At 40.5% G+C, this 24,688-nt stretch overlaps 1 long non-coding RNA gene across 1 annotated transcript; it reads right to left on the reverse strand.

Moving 5' to 3' along the window:
• Positions 1-14,931: 14,931 nt before the first annotated feature.
• On the reverse strand, positions 14,932-23,842 carry LOC114704373. Its single transcript, XR_003736256.2, has 4 exons — positions 23,754-23,842; positions 22,072-22,162; positions 15,284-15,546; positions 14,932-15,049 (listed from the first exon to the last, which is right to left on the reverse strand). It is a non-coding gene; the product is annotated as an uncharacterized LOC114704373 (long non-coding RNA).
• Between the last annotated feature and the right edge of the window lie 846 nt (positions 23,843-24,688).

The following is a 24,688-nucleotide window of genomic DNA, read 5'->3' on the forward strand; positions in this document are numbered from 1 at the left end:
TGCTGTCTCCCAAATGCAAAAAGGCTGACTAAGTGTTGTGCTTCTTTCTTGGTGGTGGGAAGAGCCAGGTGAAATAGATTATCCTTCACCTTGGAAAGAGTATCCCTGTATGCATGCCCTACACCACTGGCCACCTGGAAATTTCACTGAGGTAGAAGGCCCTTGAATTTTGGCTAGACTTCTTTTCCATCCTTTGATGTGCATATATGTTACCAAGTCCAAACTTGTTGCTGCTATGGAATAATCCTCTTGTACACTGTGAAAGATGTGTTGCTATCATTGTTAATAAAGAACTGACTGGTCAATAGCTAGGCAGGAAGAGATTAGTCAGAAGAGCCATGCTGAAAAAAGGTACTGCCATGTGGTAGAGCATAGATAAGAAATATGGGTTAATTTAAGTTGTAAGAGCTAGTTAGTAACAAGCCTAAGCTATTGGCCAAGCATTTATAATTAATAATAAGTCTCTGTGTGGTTATTTGGGAGCTGGTTGGTGGGACAGAAAGGTCTGCCTACAAATGGTGCCCAATGTGGGGCAATGTATATCCACATAAAACCTGAGAAAGCTTAAGAAAAGGTCCAAGCACACAAAAATGGAGCCAAATATGACTTCCTAGTCTCACAGGCTCATGCCAGCCACAGTACAGAGATGTGTCTCCTCGAAGCTGCCTGCAGAATGGAGCCAGTCACTAGCCACCATGTGCTAGAGCCATGCACTAAGCAGAGTCACACCAGTGGCTGATGTAACAATTTAAGATTTGTCTCATGCAATCATAGAAAAATACAGATGCTCAGTAAAGACAGATCTAGATGGAAGAAACCTCTAAATGGGTTACAATGAATTAAAAAATGTACACAGGCCTGAGAAGGAAAGGAGAAAGGGTATAGACAGTCATAAAAAAAGAATAGTCTAAAATTAATAAAGTCCTTAAAAAAGGAATAAAGTAATATAAAAGAAAAAGGCCATGTAAAGATGGAAAATACACAGGGAGTCTGAATCCTTTATGTTATTGTGTTGTCTTTGAATTTTTTGATTACTGATGAACAAACAATAGCTGCTAAGAGACATTGATTGTGAAGGCTGCTGGATTAGACCAACCTATATATTTTAAAAATGTCTTGACTTCAAAATGTAACTCAAAAGATGTGTTGCTTTGGGGAAGAGGTTGTGCTTTTGTTCCCACAGGAAACAGAAAACTATGGATTTGGTCAATGTTAAAGATGATCGGGTTTGTTTAAGTGTTAGAGGAAGACTCCCTGAAAATCCTGGCCACAGACATAAAGAAATAAACCTGCTGGGTGGTGGTGGCACACGCCTTTAATCCCAGCACTCAGGAGGCAGAGGCAGGTGGATCTCTGTGAGTTTGAGGCCAGCCTGGTCTCCAAAGCGAGTTCCAGGAAAGGTGCAAAGCTACACATTGAAACCCTGTCTCAAAAAAAAAAACAAAACAAAAAATTAAAAAAAATAAACCTTGAAAAACCACAAGACAGACATGTAATGTATATTTTAGCTGCTCAAACATAAAACAAAAAATCATCTTTGGCTGACTCTGTACAACACACAGTCTATACTTGTATTAATACAGAAATGTATGTTACCTTTAAAAGCTTGTGTGTTTTCAGAGCAAGGGACCAGACACCAATGAAAACGGATGGCCCAGGTGATCCAGCCTCTCAGATGCCTCTGTTTCAGTCTCCTCAGAGTTCTGCATCCAGAACAGCTTCAAGGCTGCTGGCTGAGATGGTCTAGCCTCACAGACTATTCTGGCCAAGACTTAACAATTATTCTGATTTTCTCAAGGTTCCTCCAAAGATACCAGTGCCCCCAAACAATGGGAAGTAATCTAGAGAAAACAATGCCCACATTCCCAAAAGATGGTTATGGATGTTTGTCATCATTTGGGGGCGTTGATTACAAGTTAGTATTGGCCAGTCAGGAAAAACTAAACAAAAAATTAAATTCAAAGCCTCTTTCTGAAGGAAAAAAGGGGGATATAATATAGAAATGTTGAGATAAAAGGGTAGGTTATTGAATCTACTTTAATCCAGAAAACTATTAATCTCAAAATATTTTCATTGGTATGGATTTTGGTTTATTGTTACAAATGTAAAGTTATTTTTGTTATACTGTATGTATGTTTCTACTTTTGTTTGGAGTATTTTGCTTATGTAGCTCATTTAAATATGTAATGTATAATTAAGAAATACAGGTTAATAGTCATCTATAATAAACTTGTAGACATATTAGGTATGTTTTCAAAGTTAAACAGATATATTTAGATAGATAGATAGTCTTCAAACACCTACAGAATATGACATTTAAAATATTTTAATAACACAAGGATTTTCTTGACAATGGGATATGTCTGCTCCTGGCAGCACCAATTTACTTCAGAGAAGATGATGGGTATCAAAGAAACTCCAGCTGGAGTTTGCTTTCTTTGTGACAAAAGCTAGCCACTGGGTAAAGAAACTGCCCTTGCTTCAATTGTTGACAGTATGCTGTCCAATCTGGACCAGCAAGATGCAAAAGAAAGTGACTATTAAACTTTGCCAAGACAAGGTAGGACAGTCCTTCAAAATTCCCTCCTTCTCAGAAATGTCTGTCAGATATATTAGGCCTGTAGTCCAAAGATGGATGCCTCAATGTTATAGAGGAAATTTGGGTGTCTGTCCAGGCAGCCAGACATCCCTGTCATTAGGCAATATTACATCCTTCTGGTGTCTTTGATGGAGTTAAAGACTAAATAGTTAAACTTATAGTTTTCCTTAGTTATGATAAAAAGTAAATTAGGTATAAAACTTTAGACTCACAAACATAAGATAAATAGAGTACTTTCTCTAAATTTGCCAAATACAAATGGACTGGCTATTGTAACTGTAATGCTTACTTGATAACTGTTTTTGTTCTATATAATTTTACTATGTTAAAGTTAAAACCTTTCTTTTTAACTAGACAAAAAGGGGAAAATGCCATAGAACAATCTTTATTGTACACTGTGAATATTTGTTGCTCTCGTTGGGAAGAAGAAAGGTGGCATCACCAGTGGATGCAGAGGAAATAGACATGCAGAGAAGTAAAAGCCACGAGTTATGTGGCAACACAGATAAATAGAAATGGGTTAATTTTAGTTTTAAGAGCTGGTAGGAGAAACCTAAACTATAGGCTGAGCTTTCACAATTAATAAGAAGTCTCGGTGTCATTTTTTTTTGTGAGCTGGTGGCCCAAAGAATAGTTTGTATACATATGGTGTCCAGTGTGGGGGCTTGACTATTCAAACACAGGGCCTGGGAAAGCTAAGAAAAGTTCTGGACAAGGAGCTGGATGTAGGTGGCTTCATAGTCCTGCAGTCTCTCAGGCAGGCTGGTGACAAAACTTCAAAAAAACTCCCTGCTCAGGGGATTCTAATTTGTGGCAAGTTGACACTAAAACCTGCCTAGAATTTGTGAAACTCAGGGTTCTGAGTGGAGCACCTCAGATATTCAGTGTGGTGGACACATCTGGAATTCCAGCTCTCTGAGGGTGAATGCAAGAATCTCAAGGTCATGCTTTGCTATACAGCAAGCTCAATAAAGAAGAAGGAGGAGAAAGAGGAGGAGGAGGAGAAGAAGAAGAAGAATTTATTGTTGATGTTGAGCGTTGGGACACATGTCTGTTACCCCAGCATTTGGGAGTGTGAGGTTGGAGTTCAAGGCCACTTGGGACTATTTAGGGAGACCTTGTGGCCAGGGGAAACAAGGGCTGAAGATGACCCTAGCTGTGGTGAAGTATTGTGTACCCTAATAAAATTTGCCTGAAGATCAGAGAACAGAACAAGCCACTAGATTAAACATAGAGGCCAGGCAGTGGTGGAACACACCTTTAATCCTAGCACTTGGGAGACAGAGATCTGTCTGGATCTCTGTGAGTTCAAAGCCACCCTGGACTACATGAGATTGACTCAGTCTAGGAGAGAAACAGAGCCAGGCAGTGGTGGCATATACCTTTAATCCCAGTACTGGGAAGCACACATGCTTTTAATCCCAGGAAGTGATAGCTAGACGGAGAAAGCTATCTAAGGCATGAGGAAACAGGAACTAGAGGCTTTTCTGCAGAAGCATCCCTTTCAGCTAGGGGCTTTTTTGGCTGGAGCCTATTGGGAGAGGACTCAGAGGCATTCAGTCAGAGAATTCGTGGAGTTGGTGAGGTGAGAAGTAGCTGTGGCTTGTTCCTTTGTCTCTCTGATCTTTCAGCATTTACCCCAACATCAGGCTCTGAGTTTTTTTATGATGAGACCTTTAGAAATTCATGTTACGCCTAGCACTACAAAAAAAAAAAAAAAGCAAAAGGGAAACAGAACAAGATCCTGGATTCTCTCGGCATTGCTTTCCACACAGCTAAGACCTTCCATCAGCTCAGGAAGCATCCTCTCCTTCCTTGTTGACTTTAGAAGGAAGTGCTGAGGGAGACGAAGGTCTAGAGTTAGACCTAGTGGAGGGCATGGTTGGATCCAGCATAACTGTTACCAACAGGAAGCCCAACAGTAAAGATGGGAAGAGTTTGGGCAGTGTGGCACACACTAGTCTCCACAACTCCCCCGGGATCTGCTGTTGAGCCTCTGCCCCCCTGAGCCTCAGTTCCCTCAGATCCTCAGTAAAATGAAGATTAATAACAGATGCCTTGAAGAGTGGCTGTCGAAATCTGAAAATTCAATAAGATAATATGTATGGCATAGTAGATGTACAATAAGCATTTGTTTAACAAGTGAATTATTGTCAACATTTTACATCTTAGAAATGTTAGAGGAATGGCATTAGGAAGATGGCTCACTAGTAATTTTTTTTCTTCTCAGAACTAAGGGTTGACTAGAGGGCCTGGTGCTTGCTAGACAAGCTCTCTACCACTGAACCACACCCCAGCCTCCCCCCAGCCTCTTTTACGTTTTATTTTGAGATAAGGTGTTGTGTGAAACTTTTCCTGGGGAGACATGAACAAACATCTCATGCCAGGTAGGGAAAAACAACAGACCAATGTGGTGGTAATCTAATTACACTGAAATGTGATTTTGATTGTATGTTAATAAATAAAGTTGCCCGGGGGTCAGAGCTATTAGAGCCATAGCAAGAGTGTGTCGGTGGTGGCACATGCCTTTAATCCCAGAAAGCCAGCCTTTAATCCCAGGGAGTGGTGATATAAAGCAAAAAGATATATAGGGCGTGAGACCCAGAAACTAGAAGCATTTGGCTGGTTAAGCTTTCAGGCTTTGGAGCAACACAGTTCAGCTGAGAGCTATTGGGATGAGGACACAGAAGCTTCCAGTCTGAGGAAACAGGACCAGCTGAGGAACTGGTGAGGTGAGATAGCTGTGGCTTGTTCTGTCTCTTTAAATAGAAGAACAGTCAGGAAATAGGGCTCTCATTCGGGAGGCTGGGACACCGCAGGCGGAAGGGTGAGATTTTGGCTCTGAGCTCTGACCTCTCGGCTTTCTCTTTCGCATTGTTTCTGTGTTTCTTATTTGGTGGGACGGTTGGTTACATCTATAACTGGCGCCCAACGTGACAAGAATCCATTAAAAACCGCTTGGCTTGGCAGCAGGTCCGCTTTGCCGCAAGAGCGGCAGACCGGGCGGCCGGCTTCCTAGTCCGAGCTGCCGGCTACTGCCGGCTTCCTAGTCCGAGTGGCAGCTTCTAGCCCGGGCTTAGGTCTGTGAGCAGCTTGCTTAAAGCCGGTGCTACAAACAACTCAGACCTGCCCTGCCGAACAGGGCCCTGCCTGTAAAGCCAACGCAAGTGGTCAGAGTTTAAGGAAGTCAGACCCAAGCCTTGACTGCTTGACAAGCCGTGGCTGCATTTAAACTTTAGCCAGCTACACTTTCTTGTTCTCTCTTTCTCTCTCTCTCTCTCTCTCTCTCTCTCTCTCTCTCTCTCTCTCTCTCTTTGGATTTACACCTGGGACACTAGGTGGCTGTTTTGAAAATCCCCTCGGATTTCTACTGTTCTACGCAGATTTAATTCGCTGGGATTTCTACTGTTCTACGCAGATTTGGTAAGTCATAAAGGAAACTATTTAAAAGACAATTTTTTTCCACATTTAAAAAAAATGGGTTTTATGTGTACATTGGAAGAAAATTGGTTTTTGTTCGAAATATTAGGCAGTCTGACAATGGAACAACTATATGAAAAGATTAGTATTATGGGAATTATGCACTTTATCACCATGCTTATTCTCATTTTACAATTTAAAAAGATAGTCAATTTAAGTGCCAGGATAACAGCTTTAGAAGATCATAAGGTTGTAGAAAGAAAGCCTGTTTTCACACAGTCACCCTCAATTTATCCAATTAACAGTGAAGTTGTTTCAAATTGGGATCATAAGGTTGTAGAAAGAAAGCCTATTTTCACACAGTCACCCTTAATTTATCCTGTAACTGTACAGCAGATGCCTGATCAAATGATGGCTACACAAAATACTTGGGCTCCAATTGAAATGTTGGATTTAAAAAGGTTTAAGGAGGCAATAGTATCTTATGGCATGCATTCCCCATATGTAAAGCAAATGTTAAACTCTTGGTCAACATATAATAGGATAATACCACAGGACTGGCGGGACCTTGCACAAGGTGTTCTGGAACCCAGCCAGAGACTTCAATTTCTGACTTGGTTTAAGGAGGAGGCTAAAAATATAGAAAAACAATGGAGGGATAAAGGAATACAAGTTTGCCAGGATCAGCTTATGGGAGAAGGTCAATATGCTTCAGCACAAACACAATGTTTATATGATGGCCAAACCCTAATTTTATGTCGAACGGCAGCCTTGAATTCATGGGACAGAGTTGAGGAACCAGGAAAAAAATCTGAGTCATTTACAAAGGTGAGGCAAGGCCCAAAAGAGTCTTTTACAGATTTTTTACAAAGACTGGCTTCAGCAGTAAAGAGAATGGTCTCAGATTCAGAAGCTGGTGAGGCAATAATTGACTCTTTGGCCTTTGAGAATGCGAATGCAGCATTCAAAAGAATAATCAGGCCATTAAGGGCAAGATCTGCACCTATGGAAGATTGGATTAGAGAAACAATTAATGTTGAGGTTGATGAGCATGATGATACGTGGGTAGGAGAAGTAATTTCAAAAGGTTTGAGGAATGTTAGATGTTTTGGGTGTGGAAAGCAAGGACATTTTAAAAGGGACTGTAAACAGGTCATTCCTAGAAGCAATGTTTATTCAAGGAACAAGGGCAACAGAATGCCCCTTCCTTCTGGAGTATGCAGAAGGTGTGGTAAGGGAAAACACTGGACCAACGAATGTAGATCAACAAAGGACAGACAGGGTAATCCTTTGCCTCAGTCTTCGGGAAACTCCCAGAGGGGCCTCGCGAAGGCCCCCAGTGCAAATCCAGTTCAAACCTTTCCTGCAGCTATAGAGGAAATGCCTGCTCTGGAGAGCGATTAAATAACCAAATGCCTATTGGAATAAATCATGCTGGTCAGGTTGATGAAACAGAGAGAATAGAAAATTTAGGAGAAAACATAAAGAAAATTTTTTGGCAAACTTCTATTAATGAACAAAGACCAAAATTAATGATAAAAATAAATGGTGTTTTGTTGTCTGGTCTGGTAGACACAGGTGCGGACGTTACCATAATTGCACCAGAATTTTGGCATCCAACTTGGCCTCTTCAGGAGGTAAACGTTCAACTGTTAGGAATTGGGACATTATCTCAGGTGAAACAGAGTGCAAGATGGCTCGAATGTATAGGTCCAGAAGGACAGAGAGGAAAATGAAAACCATATGTGGCTAACATAACTATGAACCTGTGGGGTCGAGACTTGTTGCAACAATGGGATACTCAGATTAACATCCCTCCAAACTCAGAAACAAATCATAACCTAACACATGTTACTGAGAGAAATATTAGAAGATATTATTCTAATGAGTGGTCACCAGCCATCCATATTATAGAAGAACAGGGCACAATAACTGATGATCTTCCAAAGACACCAATAGCTCTACCTTTAAAATGGTTAACAGACAAGCCTGTATGGGTCCACCAATGGCCTTTAACAACAGAGAAACTCCAGGCTTTAGAAGAGCTGGTAGAAGAACAGTTAAATGCTCAGCATATTGAAAAATCAAGTAGCCCCTGGAATTCTCCTGTCTTTGTTGTTAAAAAGAAATCTGGCAAATGGAGAATGGTAACAGACCTTAGAGCAATTAACAAAGTAATTCAGCCAATGGGCTCTATACAATCTGGGATGCCTTTGCCTACTCTGTTACCAAAAGGATGGCCTCTCATAGTTATTGATTTAAAAGACTGTTTCTTTTCAATACCCTTACAAGAAAAAGATAAAGAAAGATTTGCTTTTACAGTGCCTACTTATAATAATTCTCAACCGGTTAAAAGATTTCAATGGAGGGTCCTCCCACAGGGAATGTTGAATAGCCCAACTCTGTGCCAATATTTTGTACAACAGCCATTGGAAGTGATACGTAAAAAATTTCCTAAATCTATAATTTATCATTATATGGACGATATTTTACTAGCTGACTCAAATGCAGATACTTTAGAAATAATGTTTGAAGAAGTAAAGAAAATTTTGCCTTGCTGGGGATTACAAATTGCTCCTGAAAAGATACAAAGAGGAGATTCTATTAATTATTTAGGATACAAAATAGAGCTACAAAAAATTAGACCCCAAAAGGTGCAAATTCGGAGAGATAGATTACAGACTCTTAATGACTTTCAAAGATTATTTGGAGACATTTCTCATCTACGAACTATTGTTGGGGTAAAAAATGATGAACTGACTAATTTGTTCAAAACCTTAGAAGGTGACAAGGACTTAAATAGTCCAAGAGAATTATCACCTGAAGCTGAGAAAGAATTAGCCTTTGTAGAAAAGAAAGTGCATGAAGGGCACGTGGATCATATTGATCCAAAGCTGGATTGCATTTTGATTATTTTACCTTCTAGACATTCTCCTACTGGAATATTAATGCAGAGGGAAGATATTATATTGGAATGGATATTTTTGCCGAATAAATCAAATAAAAAATTAAAAACTTATGTGGAAAAAATCTCTGACTTGATTTACAAAGGAAAACTGAGACTTCGTCAATTAGCAGGCATAGACCCAGCAGAAATTGTCGTACCATTAACTAAGGAGGACATTGAAAAATTATGGACAGAAAGTGAACCTTGGCAAAGAGCTTGCAGTAATTTTTTTGGGAGAAATTAACAGCAAATATCCCAAAAGCAATAGAATTGATCTTATAAAGAGAGCTGATTGGATTTTGCCTCGAATTGTACGGCAAAAAGTTCGTACATTTTATACAGATGCCAATAAAGAAGGAAAGGCAGGTTACAAATCAGAAAATTTAAGTAAAGTGGTTCAAAGTCCGTATAATTCAGTTCAAAAATCAGAATTGTATGCTATTCTGTTGGTATTAATAGATTTTTCAGAACCTCTCAACATAGTAACTGACTCTCAGTATGCTGAAAGAGTGGTGTTACATATTGAGACTGCAGAATTTATCCCTGATACTTTAGAATTAACTTCATTATTTATTCAATTACAAGATACAATCAGGAAAAGGAGTCATCCTTTATATATAACTCACATTCGATCCCATACTGGTCTGCCAGGCCCTCTAGCACAAGGCAATGATGAGATTGATAAATTATTGATAGGAAATGTGCTGGAGGCCTCAGAATTTCATAAAAAACATCATGTTAATAGTAAAGGTTTAAAAAAGGATTTTTCAATAACCTGGCAACAAGCCAAAGAAATAGTAAAGAAATGTCCTACTTGTTCCTTCTACAATCAAACGCCATTACCAGCAGGATGTAACCCAAAGGGTACTCAGAGAAATGAAATCTGGCAGATGGACGTGTTTCACTTTGCAGAATTTGGAAAATTGAAATATGTACACCACACTATCGATACTTATTCAGGATTTCAATGGGCAACTGCTTTGAGTTCTGAAAAAGCTGATTCTGTAATCACTCATTTGCTAGAAGTTATGGCCATCATGGGTATACCTGCACAAATCAAAACTGACAATGCTCCATCATATGTCTCTGTTAAAATGAAACAGTTTTTTGCTTATTACAATATAAAACATATTACAGGCATACCACATAATCCTACAGGTCAAGCAGTTAGAGAAAGATCAAACAGAACTCTAAAGGATATGCTAAATAAACAGAAATGGGTAACAAAAACCCCCAGAAATAGACTGCATAATGCTCTTCTAACTTTGAATTTTCTGAATGCCAATGAGAAAGGAACAACAGCTGCAGAGAGACATTGGATAATAGAAAAAACTACAGAATTAAATCAGCCTATATACTTTAAGGATGTACTAACCTCAGAATGGAAACCAGGGTATGTATTACATTGGGGACGAGGTTTTGCTTTTGTTTCTACAGGAGAAGATAAGCTGTGGGTACCATCAAAATTGATAAAGGTTCGATTTGAACAAGAGAGACCTCTTAATTAGAGGAGGTGATAGTTCATCAACCAGCATGAACATCCAATTTAAACTAACTTGTATCAATAACACATGCCTTTTCATTTAATCAGATAATAACTTGTCAAAAGGAAATATCCCCAAAATTAGTCTTGGGGAAAGGTTTTTGTTTTTGTCTTTTAGGAGAATGAAGGTTAAGGAATTTGAAGAAAACTGGACAAATGAGACAACTGAAGAAAAGGGACAAATCATCTATCCCAAGAAACAGAGTGAAACGGTGTATGGGTATATATTATCTAAAAAATTTTTATGTCTTCCTAAATGTTTGTTTCTGCTTTTCTCTAAAGATTTAACACTATTGGTTTTCTAATAGTCCCAGTTCAATTAAAATTTAAAAGCTGACTTTGGAGTTGGAGAATGGCTCTCTCCTTCTTTAAACTCAAGCATGTTGTTAAAAGGAAAATCCAAACTCCCTGTATCATGCCAGAATAAGAGCCATCTGCTATGGTACAGGACAAAAGCAAAATTAATTAAGGGACTATTCTATTACTAATCTCAACTCTTTGATTCTATTCTGATTCTTTAAACTTTTCTTAAAGTATGAATTTTATATCAAAATTTACAAGATTAACATATAAAGATATATAGATATATATACATTTTAAACTTTGTTAAGATATGAATGGTCATATAGAGTACTAACTAATTCTAGAAAAAAGGCTAGCTGCATATATATGTTTTTGTGTTCGAGTCTCTTATCAGTTTTCTGCAGGAAATCATGGCCAGGCCTAACATCAACTGAAGTCTCCAGAAAGAAGATGGGGCCCCACAACAACAACAATTCCACGTGGACAATAATAATATCATTAAGCTGACAAACATCATCCACAGATCAGCTTTGAACTACAAGGTGCTCAGAGCAATTTTGAGATGACTAGCTGAGATGATCCAGTCTCAAAGACTACTTGAATAAGGACTTGAGATAAACCCTGAACTTTGGCATTATACACGGACTGTATAATGAAGGATATAGTTACCTCTCCTAGAATTTGACAATTAACCTAAAATTTTTTCTTTCAGGATAAAGAAAACTTCGCCCATACCCAGCAGGAAGCAATTTTAAGAATACGACGCCCACATTCCCAAAGAGGTGATGTGGGGCGGGTGGTTTTTTGGTCCTTTTAATGGGTTTTGGGTCTGGGATAATTTTCAGTATTTAGGGGGGTTGGTTACAAGTTATTGTTAAGGGTTAAGAAAAAGGCTAAGCAAAGGAGATTAGATTTAAGGTTTTTGTTTAAAAAAAAAAGAAAGAAAGAAAGAAAAGAAAAAGACAATTACTAATACTTTACATTGGATTGAATTGTTTTATATTGTATACAAATTTGAAATTGATATTGTTAGAAAATGCTATATGTATATTTCTAATTGTATTTATACCATTCATTTAACAATGTAATACAAATTTCTGATCCTTGAATGTTATTATTACCAACTACTAGGATATAAAGAAATGAAAGTTAGTAGTTAGACATTACAATAGAACTTGTAGTCATATTAGATATGTTTTAAAAATTGAGCAGAGATGTTTTAGACAGGTCATCTTCAAACCCTTCAGAGATCTACAGAATATGGCACTTAAAATGTTTTAATAACTTAGAAAATTTTTCTTTTTTGAGACATGTCACCTCCTGGCAGTACTAATCTACTTCAGAGAAAATATGGGCATTGAAGAAACTGCATATGGAGTCAACTTTCCTTGTGGCAAAAGTTAGCCACTGGACAACAAAGTATCCTCAAATCAACAGGACAAAATGGACAGACAGAACACGAAACAAAGGACTACCAATTCCTGCCAAAACAAGTGTGGTTATGGCTTTATCAAAAGGCATCTTCTGAGGCCAGGACAATATGGCCCCATCCCTGAAGTGGCCTTCGTATCCGGAAAAGGTACGGTGCCCTTTTCTTCGAAGGCAGCTTAACAGGCAGAGGGCCGATGGATTCTGTTGTACAATGGAACAGCAGCTGAAAGCTCATGCCTCTCAAAAGTAGACTGGCATTTAATAAAGGGATGTGGAGAAGAAGGGGATGCTGAGATGAAGCCATATATACACAGCCAAGAAGAATGGACAGCTGAATTTAAAAACTGTCAACAATTTCCAGAATTTAAAATCCTGAATTATGACAGGACACTAGTGGAATTCAGGTGTTTCTGGTACATGGACTGCTCTCACCCAATGTGAGATTGAACTGTTGACCTTGTGTACATCCTACTTCACAAATGAGTCTGTCAGATACACTAAGCCTATAGGCTGAAGATGATGCCCCAACACTTCGGAGAAACCTCAGGTGACTGCCCAGGCAGCTGGCTGTTTCTGTCAACTCACAAATTTTTTGGAAGTTGCTTGCATGCACTTCCTGTTTTTTATTTTTGTTAGCTAATATTATTTCCTTCTTGGGTCTCTGAGGGAGTTGAAGATTAGTTAGTTATGGTTGAAGATTAGTTACTTATAGTCGAAAATTAATTAGGATAGAAAGTGCATTAGATACATCTTGGATTTACCAAAATAGGATAGATAATGGAATTATTTTCTCTAATTTGTCCAATACCTGTTTAGGTATTTATTATTTGTATATATTGTATATAGTTATTGTACTTTTGTATATAGTTTTTCTTTTGTTAGTCATAACCTTTTGCTTTTTTTTTATTAAAATAGAAAAGGGGAAATGTGGTGGTAATCTAATTACACTGAAATGTGATTTTGATTGTATGTTAATAAATAAAGTTGCCCGGGGTCAGAGCTATTAGAGCCATAGCAAGAGTGTGTCGGTGGTGGCACACGCCTTTAATCCCAGAAAGCCAGCCTTTAATCCCAGGGAGTGGTGATATAAAGCAAAAAGATATATAGGGCGTGAGACCCAGAAACTAGAAGCATTTGGCTGGTTAAGCTTTCAGGCTTTGGAGCAACACAGTTCAGCTGAGAGCTATTGGGATGAGGACACAGAAGCTTCCAGTCTGAGGAAACAGGACCAGCTGAGGAACTGGTGAGGTGAGATAGCTGTGGCTTGTTCTGTCTCTTTAAATAGAAGAACAGTCAGGAAATAGGGCTCTCATTCGGGAGGCTGGGACACCGCAGGCGGAAGGGTGAGATTTTGGCTCTGAGCTCTGACCTCTCGGCTTTCTCTTTCGCATTGTTTCTGTGTTTCTTATTTGGTGGGACGGTTGGTTACATCTATAGACCAAAGTCATGACACCACCAAAGTCCAACGTGGCAAACTAATGAGTTTACTAGGGTCACTTACAGGAATATGGGTGAGGGCTCTCTTACAGGAGCAGGACAACTCAAAAGCAACTACATCACCAAAAGTCTGTCCCAGCACATGACAGCTTGAAGTCTGGAGCTCTCTGCAGGACCTGTAAGCAGCTGGACAGGATGGAAAGTCTCCCCTCTTCATCACCCCCTACTGTTCATGTGACCTTGGGGAATGAGAGGGTAGTCCCCGAGGTTGGTGGCCTGTTTACTTCCTGAGTCTTAAGGAGCCCCCCCCTTATATAGAGTATTTCCAGTTAGGACTTCTTGAGTCTTATGGAACCTCACTTTAGAACTGTATGAGTCATATATATATATATATATATATATATATATATATATATATATATATATATATATGTATATATGTATATATATATATATATATATGATAGCCCTCCTATTCCTCCCATGTACCTCCCTTGCTCTTTCTCAAATTCATGGCCACCTTTTCTTTAACTGATGTTTGTGTGTGTGTGTGTGTATTTTATATATATATATATATAAAATATATATAATATATAATATATATTATATTCCTAAATATTCCTGTTCCATTTGTATAATGTTACTTATGTGTGTTCTCAGGGTTGATTTGTATTGGATGACCAATCAGTGTACTCTTCTCTGGAAAAGACTATTTCTCCTCTCAGAACTCCCCAGTTGTCTGTAGTTCTTTATCTAGGGTTGGGTCCTCATAAACATTCCCCCTTCTATGTCTATTGGTGCCATCCTTATGAACTGTCATGTTCAGACATCTGTATTGATGAGACTTCATGAAAGAAGCTCCCAACAATACAATGCCAAGTGCAAATTCCTCGATTCATCAGGTACCACAGTTTTCCAGGTTTCTTGAACGAAGTTTTGCATAGGCCTTTGTATCCTTGGAAGACTCTGAGACAAGATTCACATAGGGCGACAAGAGAAAGAAAAGATGTCTGCTAAACAAAAGGTGGACTAAGGCTAGGTGCTGCTCTCTGGAGCCCAGGCCAGGTGTAGCCACGGATCCTCCTTTATTTTATACAAAAAATAATTCTCTTGAAGGTTATGCGGCCTCATAGCAAATGCAATCTTTTTTCTATCTATCTGTCTTACAATCTCACGTAAGTAGACCAAAACACATTTAAAAGTCAATAAAATTACTATTGCTAGAACAAGAGCAACATCTGCTAGGATAAGAAATCTATTAAAGTGATTCACAGGATTTAATGAGGCTATGGTATCTGCAAGACTTACCATAATGTCCTTTCCTGTCATATCAGGTAACTGTTTTTGCAAAAGCTTCTTTAATTTCTTTCTGTAAATAATAAACCATTTAAGGAGAATTAGGGTGACCCAATAAATGCATCTTAACCTTATCCCAATCATACTTACTTTCATTAAATCTTAAGGGTGTGTGATACATAACAAGAAACATTCCAATCACATTTTAATTTTATCTGCTCCTTCAAAATATCTAACAGATCCTCTAACAATACAACAGTTTGCTTTAACTCAGCTAATTCATTTACTATCTCATTATCAATCTTACTTTGTTCAGTCCAAAGTTCTTCTGAATGTCTCTGCCAGTCTCTAATGAACTCAGCGGTTTGGATTTCTTTATGAAGTGCCACTCCAGCTGCTGCTGCCGTATCTGTCAATGCAGTGATCCCCATAATAACTGCAACCACCAGTCCAACCGTTCGATGTGTTCTTTTTAATATTCTTCCAGCAAGCTTCTGTACCAGGATCATCACAGGAGAGTCTTGTCATGGCCTTGACCACTTCACTGGTATCCTAATTGCTGGCCTTGCTCTGAGAATAAATAAATTTTCAAAGGTCAAATTTTAAAACATACTAGAATCAACACAGGTATGAAAGGTATAGCATTCACAAGTGGTGCTGTAATTACTAGGGTGCCATTGTACAGTGTACAGGCTCTTTCAGTAGCAAGAAAGGTAATGGTACACGTGCCATAAAAGGATGGCTTTGATTTAGTCTAAAAGACAAAGTGCACTTATCATCATTAATCTTTAATTTTCCTTCCCACGCCTTAAGAGGGTGGGAGACACTTGCCAATTTCCACAAGTTAGTCTGAATTGAATTGCCAAATTGCAGGAGAGGGCTTGCCATTCCAACTCCATGCCACTGAATAGGTTCATTAACAGAAGCACTGATTTCCACAGTGTTATTTATTTGCAGCGCTATTTACTGTGTGAGAGAAAACATGAGGTACAACAAAAACCCACTATAAGAATTTTTATTAGGGGAGGGAAAAGAGGGATTGTGCAACAGGCCTATTAGAAATGAATGGTATGGAAAAAGAGGCAGGGGAATCAGTTTTATAAGTCCCCCCCAACCCCCCCCACTCCCACCCTCACCCCACCCCCCGCTGCCCCATGTGCATATGGGCTTCTGTAACTATGCCACACATGTGCATAGATTATGTGATCAAGCCGGGCATGTATTATGTAGGAAGAACACAAGGCCCTGGGATGACTAAGCATCTTGCCCTATTGCTGGACAGTCCATTCAAACTATACCATTTCCATCTTAACTCTGAGTGAGAATATTTTCCTTGAGGGGAGTCATAGAGCTCCAGTCAATGACGTCTCTCTTGGAGATATTAATTAGCACTCAAGATTTTTCACTCTCATACTATTGCTAATGTACCCAGTCAGATTCCTTGTTGGTAACCCTCATCTCACAGAACGGTGCCCTGCGCCCGGGATCCTATTCCGAGGTTTACTCTACCTACAACTGCCTACTTTTCCATTTGCCCAGCTACTGGAATGCTTCACACAACACTAGCTGCTTTGATTGGTGAGTTTCCCCTTTACCAGGCAGCATAAACAGTTCCCTGGATCCATGGGAACGACTGTCGATCATCTGGTGTCCCTCTGGTGTCCTCGGGACTGGAGGAACCCCCTTCCATGGCCTTCAATGGCTGCAGTTGGCTCCCATTGCAGGCTTAAATCTGTAGCCATTCCCCGTGACTGTAGTCTGAGATGTTCTCACTGTCGGACCCTCGTCCTTGGGCTGTGTATATCCTGTCCCTCATTCTCTTGCTTGCTGAAGCACTGAATGACTTGTGCCAATTGCTGATCCTCGCTTGATCTCAGGGATGCCTGAGATTGTAGTCTTGGATCATGTTTATTTATTTTTATTTTTTCTCTCTGCTGTAGCCATGGGAAACAAGGCTTCCAATTCTATTAGTCCCACCTCTCCTCTGGGATGTCTTCCAGAAACTCTTAAGTCTCTCAGCTTAATGCCTTACTTAAAGACCTCTAAGCTTGTTCACCTGTGCACTAAAAAAATGGCCTAAATATCACTTAGATAACAATAAAAATGGCCACCTAATGGCTCACTGGACCCCAATATTTATGGCAATTATCTAACTTCTGGCAGCAAACAGGCAAATGGAAAGAGTTATCTTACATCCAAGCTTTTTTTTTTTTTCTTCACCTTGGCTCTAAACCCTCCCTTCCTGATTCCTTCTCTCCTGCCCACGTGCTCCTAGCTGTGCAACCTGAACCTGAGGAATCTCTGACTACTGCTCTGGACCCTGTAAACGAACCTCCACCTATCCGACCTCCCGCTCCTGCTCCTTGGGCGTCTGCCCCTTTGCTCCTCCTCCTGTCCGATACCAGGCCCTCCAACTGCTCGACTCTGGCTCCAATCACTTGTTCTTGAGCTGCCAAGGAGCCCAACTCCAGCCATGCCAGCCTGGCAACCATTCTCCCTTTGTGAGAGGTGGCCAGGGTGGATGGACGGGTTAAGGTTCACATCCCTTTCTCCCTCATAGAACTTTCTCAGATAGAAAAAAAAAAAACTGGGCTCTTAAATCTCTAACCCTGCTTCCTTTATTAAACAAGTCCAATATATTACCCAATCTTATAGCCTCACCTTTCATTATATATATATATATTTATAATGAAATATATATTTATAATGAAATATATATATATAATGAAATATATATATAATGAAATATATATATCTTGTCAATAACCTACTCTCTGAGGAGCACAGACAGGTTTGGGAGCAGGCTAGGACACATGCAGACAAGATTCATCAAACTACAGGGCCAATGATGGGATTATAATAACCCAGATGGCTCTCTAGCTAGGGATCGGTTTACAACCTGCCTCCTGGCAGGTCTTCATAAGGCTGCCCTCAAACCAGTAAAATATGAAAAGCTAAAAAACATAATTCAAGATAAGGAAGAAAATACATCTCATTTTTTAGAATGGCTTACAAAGGCTCTCTTACAATATTCGAGTCTAGATCCTGAGAGCCCAGCGGGCAGACAGCTCCTTATGACCCACTTTATCTCACTGAGCTTCCCCAACATAAGGGCTAAACTTAGGAGAGAGGGCCTCTGACCCCACAGGCCCTTAGAGGTGACATTTAAGGTGTACCATGGGAGAGATGAGAAAGCCTGTAAACAGAACTGCCAAATGCTGGCACACGCTATCCAACCAGCCACCCAAGGGCCTCCAGGCCCCTGGTTGAAATTTGGTAGAGAAGGTCCCTGGGCTCTGCCCTGCCCCCACATGGGCCACCATCCGGGCCTTGTCCAAAGTACCACCAAGAGGGACACTGGTCAGTTGACTGTCACCCCACCCCCCGCACCTCATGGCATGGGAACATCAAACGAAGACCACCCTCCAGCCGATCTCCTAGGCTTGGTGATGGACGATTGAAAGTGCCCTGTTTGCAGCCCGACCACAGTCATCTCTCACAGGGAACCCTGGGTAGCCATTACAGTATCGGGGTGATCCATTTCCTTCCTTTTGGACACTGGAGCCACTTACTCAATCCTGAGGGAGTTTGAGGGTCTCACCTCTCCTCATCTCCCTATTGTTGGGATATGGAGACAGACTTACCCACCTCACCAGACTTCACCACTCAACTGTATTTTCAGTTGTGCCAAGCTGTCCTGTGCCCCTTTTGGGAAGAGATTTTCTAGCTAAGGTAGGAGCTTTTATTTCGTTTGTTCTTCCCATTTGCCTCACTCCAGACTCATCAGCAGCTCCTCTCTTCCTCCTTCTAGCCACCCAGCCTGCTAGTTCTAACATTTCATTTCCCTTGCCAGCCTCTCAGGTGGACCCCAAAGTCTGGGATACCCAGAACCCTCCTATTGCTAGGCACCATCCCCCTATTATTATCCAGTTGCAGGACCCTACCAGGTACATTTCCCAGCCTCATTACCCTCTCTCACTCCAGAGCCTTAGGGGACTTAAGTCTATCGTTTCTGACCCTCTCAGAAAAAGGCATGTCCCAGATTTCTCTCTCTTTCTCTTGCTAACACTAAACAGTAAAATTCTGATAGCAGAGTACTAAACATTATAATATCATGGCTACCAGCTCAAGATTTTTAAATTCCCTGTGGCTGCTTCTTAACATGTTTAAAAATTCTTCCAAGCTCCAGAGCCAGCTTGAATTCACCTGGACAGGTCAGAGCCACTTCAGATAAGTACAATTCAATCTTTCCTGGTCCTGGGACACCTCGGGGGCCCCCCAAGATAAAATTTTTTTTCTAAATTTCTTCTTCTGCCTCACCAGCACCTTGTTGGACCCAAACAGTCAGATCCAAGCAGCAACGAATGATTACACAGAGCAGCAGAAGGCAATGGATGATTCCCAAGGCAGCGGAGGACAATCAACCATCTCAGGATGTCCAGCTACCTCAAAAGCCCCCTTCAAAAGTTAACTGACATCCACCAAGTCAGCTAGAAGCAGTTTTGGGGGACACGGCACCCCATTCCCGTTTACCCGCCATTTTTTTTTTTTTTTTTTTTTTTTTTTTTTTTTTTTTTATAAAAACAGAGTCTGGAATGTTAGAACTCCTAGCCACTCCCCCAGCTACATGACTGCACATGCACTGTCCAGTAGTCAGGCAAGATGCTTAGTCTTCTTAGGGCCTTACATCCTACGTAATCTATGCCCTGCATGATTACATAATCCATGCACTGTGTGATCACATAATCTATGTGCATGCATGATGCAGCTACATAAGCCCATATGCACATGGGGGGACCTATAAAAGCGGGTTCCACTTATTCCTTCTCTCTCTTCCTGCACGGTCATCCCATAGGCCTATGCACACCCTTTCTATTCCCTTCCCTTAATAAATTCTTATAGTTGGTTTTGTTGTGCCTCGTGGCTTCTCTCATATGGTGAACAGTGCCACTTAATAAGCATAACCTCGGCCCTAACTTAACATTTTCCCTGGACTATTTTGATGTTAAAAGATTTATAATACATAGGCTGACTCAGTTCAGCAGTTCTTTCCACAACTCAATGCTGTTCCTGTTTCATTAGCATTTGAAATTTTTAAGTTAGTAAGGCATTATGCAGTCTATCCCTGGGGGTCCTCATATCCCCCTTCTGTTTAGCAAGCATCTCTTTTAGATTAGATCTCTCAACAATTGCTTGTCCTGTAGGATTGTATGGTATCCCTGTAACATGTTTTATGTTGCAACACGTAAAAAAAATTGTTTCATTTTATTGGAAATATAAGCTAGGGCATTATTGTGGGAGCCCACAACTGACTCAGTTTCCCAGTTTGAATCTGAAGTCTATTCTGAGTCAATCGAGTTCAAACTTGTTTGCTCCAAGGCTGTGAGAAAGTTCTGACTAGCCCACAGAGTCTCCTTGAAGGGCTGTGAGAAAATCCTGATTAGCCCACAGAGTCTCCTTGAAGGGCTGAGAAAGTCCTGATTAGCCCACAGAGTCTCCTTGAAGGGCTGAGAAAGTCCTGATTAGCCCACAAGAAGGAACACACCATCTAGCTAGATGTGGGCTGCTGATGCCAGCCACAGGTACATTGAGATGGAAAAGAAACTGCCTGCTCCTTGATGCAAGGCAGGATAGATAGTGGCTGAATGCCTGTGCTGTGCATCGTTCTACCTCTGTCCTTCAAGACTGTGTATAAGCTGACTGTGAAGTAAACTCGGGGCTGTCCGGCATTGACCGGCAGACCTCTCGACTCTTTTCTGTCTTCTTCATTGTCTCTGCAGTCCGCTCGCCTCTACCCAGCTACCCAGCTGACTGTCGGCAGGCCTGACACATTATCAGTCTTAATTTGTGCTGGTATGCCCATTGCAGCCATTGTTTTTTAATAAATGTGTAATTATAGAGTCAGCCTTTTCAGAACTTACGGCAGATGCCCATTGGAACCCAGAATAAGTGTCAATGGTGTGATGAACATATTTTAATTTTCCAAAATCTACCCAATGAAATACACCCATTTGCCAAATTTCATTCCTTTGTGAACCTTTAGGATTATTTTAGAAACTTTTTCATATAGGCTTTTAATTTTTTACTCTGTTTGTGACCTAAGAAAATCTATTCCTAAATATAATCCTCTCTCTGAATAATGAGTCCAGCAGGGGAATGGTTTGAAGGTAAAATTACTAAAACATACCTCTTTGTGAGGTCTAATCTATCCATATGGGCATTTTGTAATTTTCATTCTACCAGGGCTAATTCTTTTTCAACCTCACCTGTTAACTGTCTTGGACTGTTTAAATCTGAGTCACCTTGCAAAATTTGAAACAAATGAGTTAATTCTTGAGTAGACAATCCAATTGTAGGCTGCAACCAGTTAGTATCACCCAATTATTTTTGAAAATCATTAAGAATATGCAGTCATGGGCTGGAGAGATGGCTCAGAGGTTAAGAGCACTGACTGATCTTCCAGAGGTCCTGAGTTCAATTCCCAGCAACCACATGGTGGCTCACAACCATCTGTAATGAGATCTGGTGCCCTCTTCTGGCGTGCAGACATATATACAAACAGAACACTGTATACATAATAAATAAATAAATAAAAAAAAAAAAAAAAAAAAAGAATATGCAGTCAGTCTCTCCTAATCTGTACCTTTTGTGGCTAAATTCTCTGTTTACTTAATTTATAGCCTAAATAGCTAAAAGAATCTCCTCTTTGTATTTTTTTCAGGAGAAATTTATAATTCCCTATAGAGTAAAATTTTCTGTACCATATTAAACATTTTTCCTAAGGTATCTGTATCAGAAGCAGCCAATAAAATATCATCCATATAATGATAAATAATAGACTAAGGAAATTGTTTATGAGCCATTTCCAGTGGTTGATTTACAAAATACTGACATAAAGTTGGGCTATTTAGCATTCCCTGTGGGAGGACATTTCAATGATATCTCCTTACTGGTTGAACATTATTATAACCAGAAATTATAAAAGCAAAATTTTCTCTATCCTGTTCCTGTAAAGGGATAGTAAAGAAGCAATCTTGCAAATCAATAACTATAATAGGCCATTTTTTAGGTAATAAGGTAAAGGAATCCCCTTACCTTCCCTTTGACTGGTTGTGGTTTTCTGTGATGGTCTCCATTTGCTGCAAACAGAAGTTTTCCTTGGTGAGGGTGAGGATCACACTAATCTCTGTGTAGAAGGACAAATACTTAGAACGTAGTTAGTGATTATGCTGGGTTAGTAAAGTGACAGTTGTGGGTTCTCCTCCAAGATCCATGGCTTCACTAGCCCTGGGCAGTTGGCTATGTTGCCGGTATCAGGCATGATTCCTGCTTGTTGAGTGGACCTAAGTCCAATTAGAGAACCGTTGGTTACTGCCAAGGAATATGTGCTACTACTGCACCTGTGGGTATTATACCCTGCTGGTCATTGGTGTAGCTCACAGATTCATAGCTGGGTAGGACTATTGATTACTCAGGGTCCGAGAATCTGAGCTTGCTTTACCCAGCAGGGCTGCATAAGGGGATGATTTGACCACGGGACATGGTTACTAGATGTTTGGAAGTGTGCTTTGATCTAGGAAGGGGGAGGTCTTTTGCCTCTCCCCTTGGCATTGTTATAAAAAGTCCTTTTGAATAAATGGAAAAGGCCGTTGGGTTTTGATCCAGGCCCTCCCAAAGCTATGCTGTGTTTCTGTCTTTCCTCTTGATAGGTCTCTTTCTATCTGATGTTTTCTTATCCCTCTTTCCTCCTCATAGGAGCCCTTGAAAAGGTGGGAGCTGGCTCCCACACTTCCCTCCTTCGGAAGCTTGCATGGTGCTTTCTGATATCATGTATTTCATTCCTTTGAATTAACTTGTATGGAGTTCTAATCTTTAGACTCTGGGAATCTGATAATGAGAAATATGCTCTGTGTTGAGTGGATTTTAGATTTTATTATTGAATTTTTTTTTCTTTTTGGGTTTTGGAGACAGGGTTTTTCTGTGTAGTCTTGACTGTCCTGGATCTCACTCTGTAGCCCAAGCTGGCCTCAAACTCACAGAGATCCCCCTGCCTCTGCCTCCCGAGTGCTCTGATTAAAGGCGTGGGCTACCATGCCTGGTGCTCTCTGACATCTTGAAATGTAGTCCTCAGGGAGGCTTTCAGGTCAGATCCAGCTTGGGTCCTTGTATCCGGTGTTTCAAGTGCAATCCTGTTTCAGCAATAGGGATTTACTTTCCACCTCTAGGGGGCAGCCAAGGACAACAGCACTAGCCTATAATGTTTTGAGAGTCTCTGGGACAACCCTGACCAACAACTCAAGAGAGGGCTGCTCATGCCCGGTGTTGGGGGCTTTGTTAGACGGTCTATGACTCTTGCGGGGAGGATCTTTCAGGGAGCATAGTTAGCGCAGATGAGAAAGTTTCATTTAAGCTATACACGTATATATAGACACAGATTTACGTGTATTATAGGTGTTGTGAGTTAATAGTTAATCTATGATTCCTTATGGCCTCTTCAGACACCCTTACTGTTATCTTACCCTCCTTCTGTATTTAGCGCCCTCTCTCCTCCCTGATCAGAACCCCCTCCCATTCTCCCCACTTCCTCACTTGTACCCACTATTCCCCTCTCTGTTGCTCCCCACCCAACAATGGTCCCTTTTTACTCTCCTGGTTTAAATGTACTTACTCCAGGTTATATACTCATATCTGATGATTTGGAGCTAGGAACCTCAGAAGAGAGAAAACATATGAGCTTTGTCTTTCAGGGTCTTGATTAACTTACTCAATCTACTTACCTGAAATTTTCATTTTTCTTTATACAGCTGAATCATGTTCCATAGTATATCACATTTCCACTATCCATTTCTTTTCTTTTTTCTTTTCTTTTTCCTTTCTCTCTTTCTTTTCTCTTTTTCTTTTCTTTTCTTTCTTTCTCTTTTTATTTTTCTTTTTCTTGAGACAGGGTTTCACTGTGTAACCCTGGCTGTCCTGGAACTCATTCTGTAGCCCAGGCTGGCCTAGAACTCACAGAGATCCACCTGCCTCTGCCTCCTGAGTGCTGAGATTAAAGGCATTCACCACCACCGCCTGGCCCCATTACCCATTTCTAAGTTGAGGGGCATTTGGATTGTTTCCACTTTCAATGAATACGGCTCAGCAAGTGCCAGGTATGGTGGCGCACGCCTTTAATCCCAGCATTCAGGAGGCAGAGGCAGAGAGAGGGAGCTCTGCTGTGGAACAATCATTTGTGCACTGTAAAGATTTGTCACTGGAACTGGTTTAATAAAACGCTGATTGGCCGATAGCCAGGATTCTTGGGGCAGAGAGTATGCTTGGAAGAAGGGCAGAGTCAGAGGAGTCACCAGTCACCTGGAGAGGAAGCAGGACTTGCAGGAGAGGTAAAAGCCACGAGTCTCAGGGAAGCACATAGATGAACAGAAATAGGTTAATTTAAGTTGTCAGAGCTAGTTAGTAATAAGCCTGAGCAATCGGACGAGCATTTATAATTAATATTAAGCCTCTGAGTGGTTATTTGGAGAGCAGCTGCTGAGACACAGAGAAACTCTACCTACAGATCTCTGTGAGTTCAAGGTCAGCCTGGTCTATATAGTGAGTTCCAGGACATCCAAAGCTACACTGAGAAACCATGTCTGGGGAAGAGAGAGAGAGAGAGAGAGAGAGAGAGAGAGAGAGAGAGAGAGAGAGAGAGAGAGAAAGGGAGGAAGCAAGT

The sequence above is a fragment of the Peromyscus leucopus genome, chromosome 1 (assembly GCF_004664715.2).
Source record: "Peromyscus leucopus breed LL Stock chromosome 1, UCI_PerLeu_2.1, whole genome shotgun sequence".
NCBI classification, from domain to species: Eukaryota; Metazoa; Chordata; class Mammalia; order Rodentia; family Cricetidae; genus Peromyscus; species Peromyscus leucopus.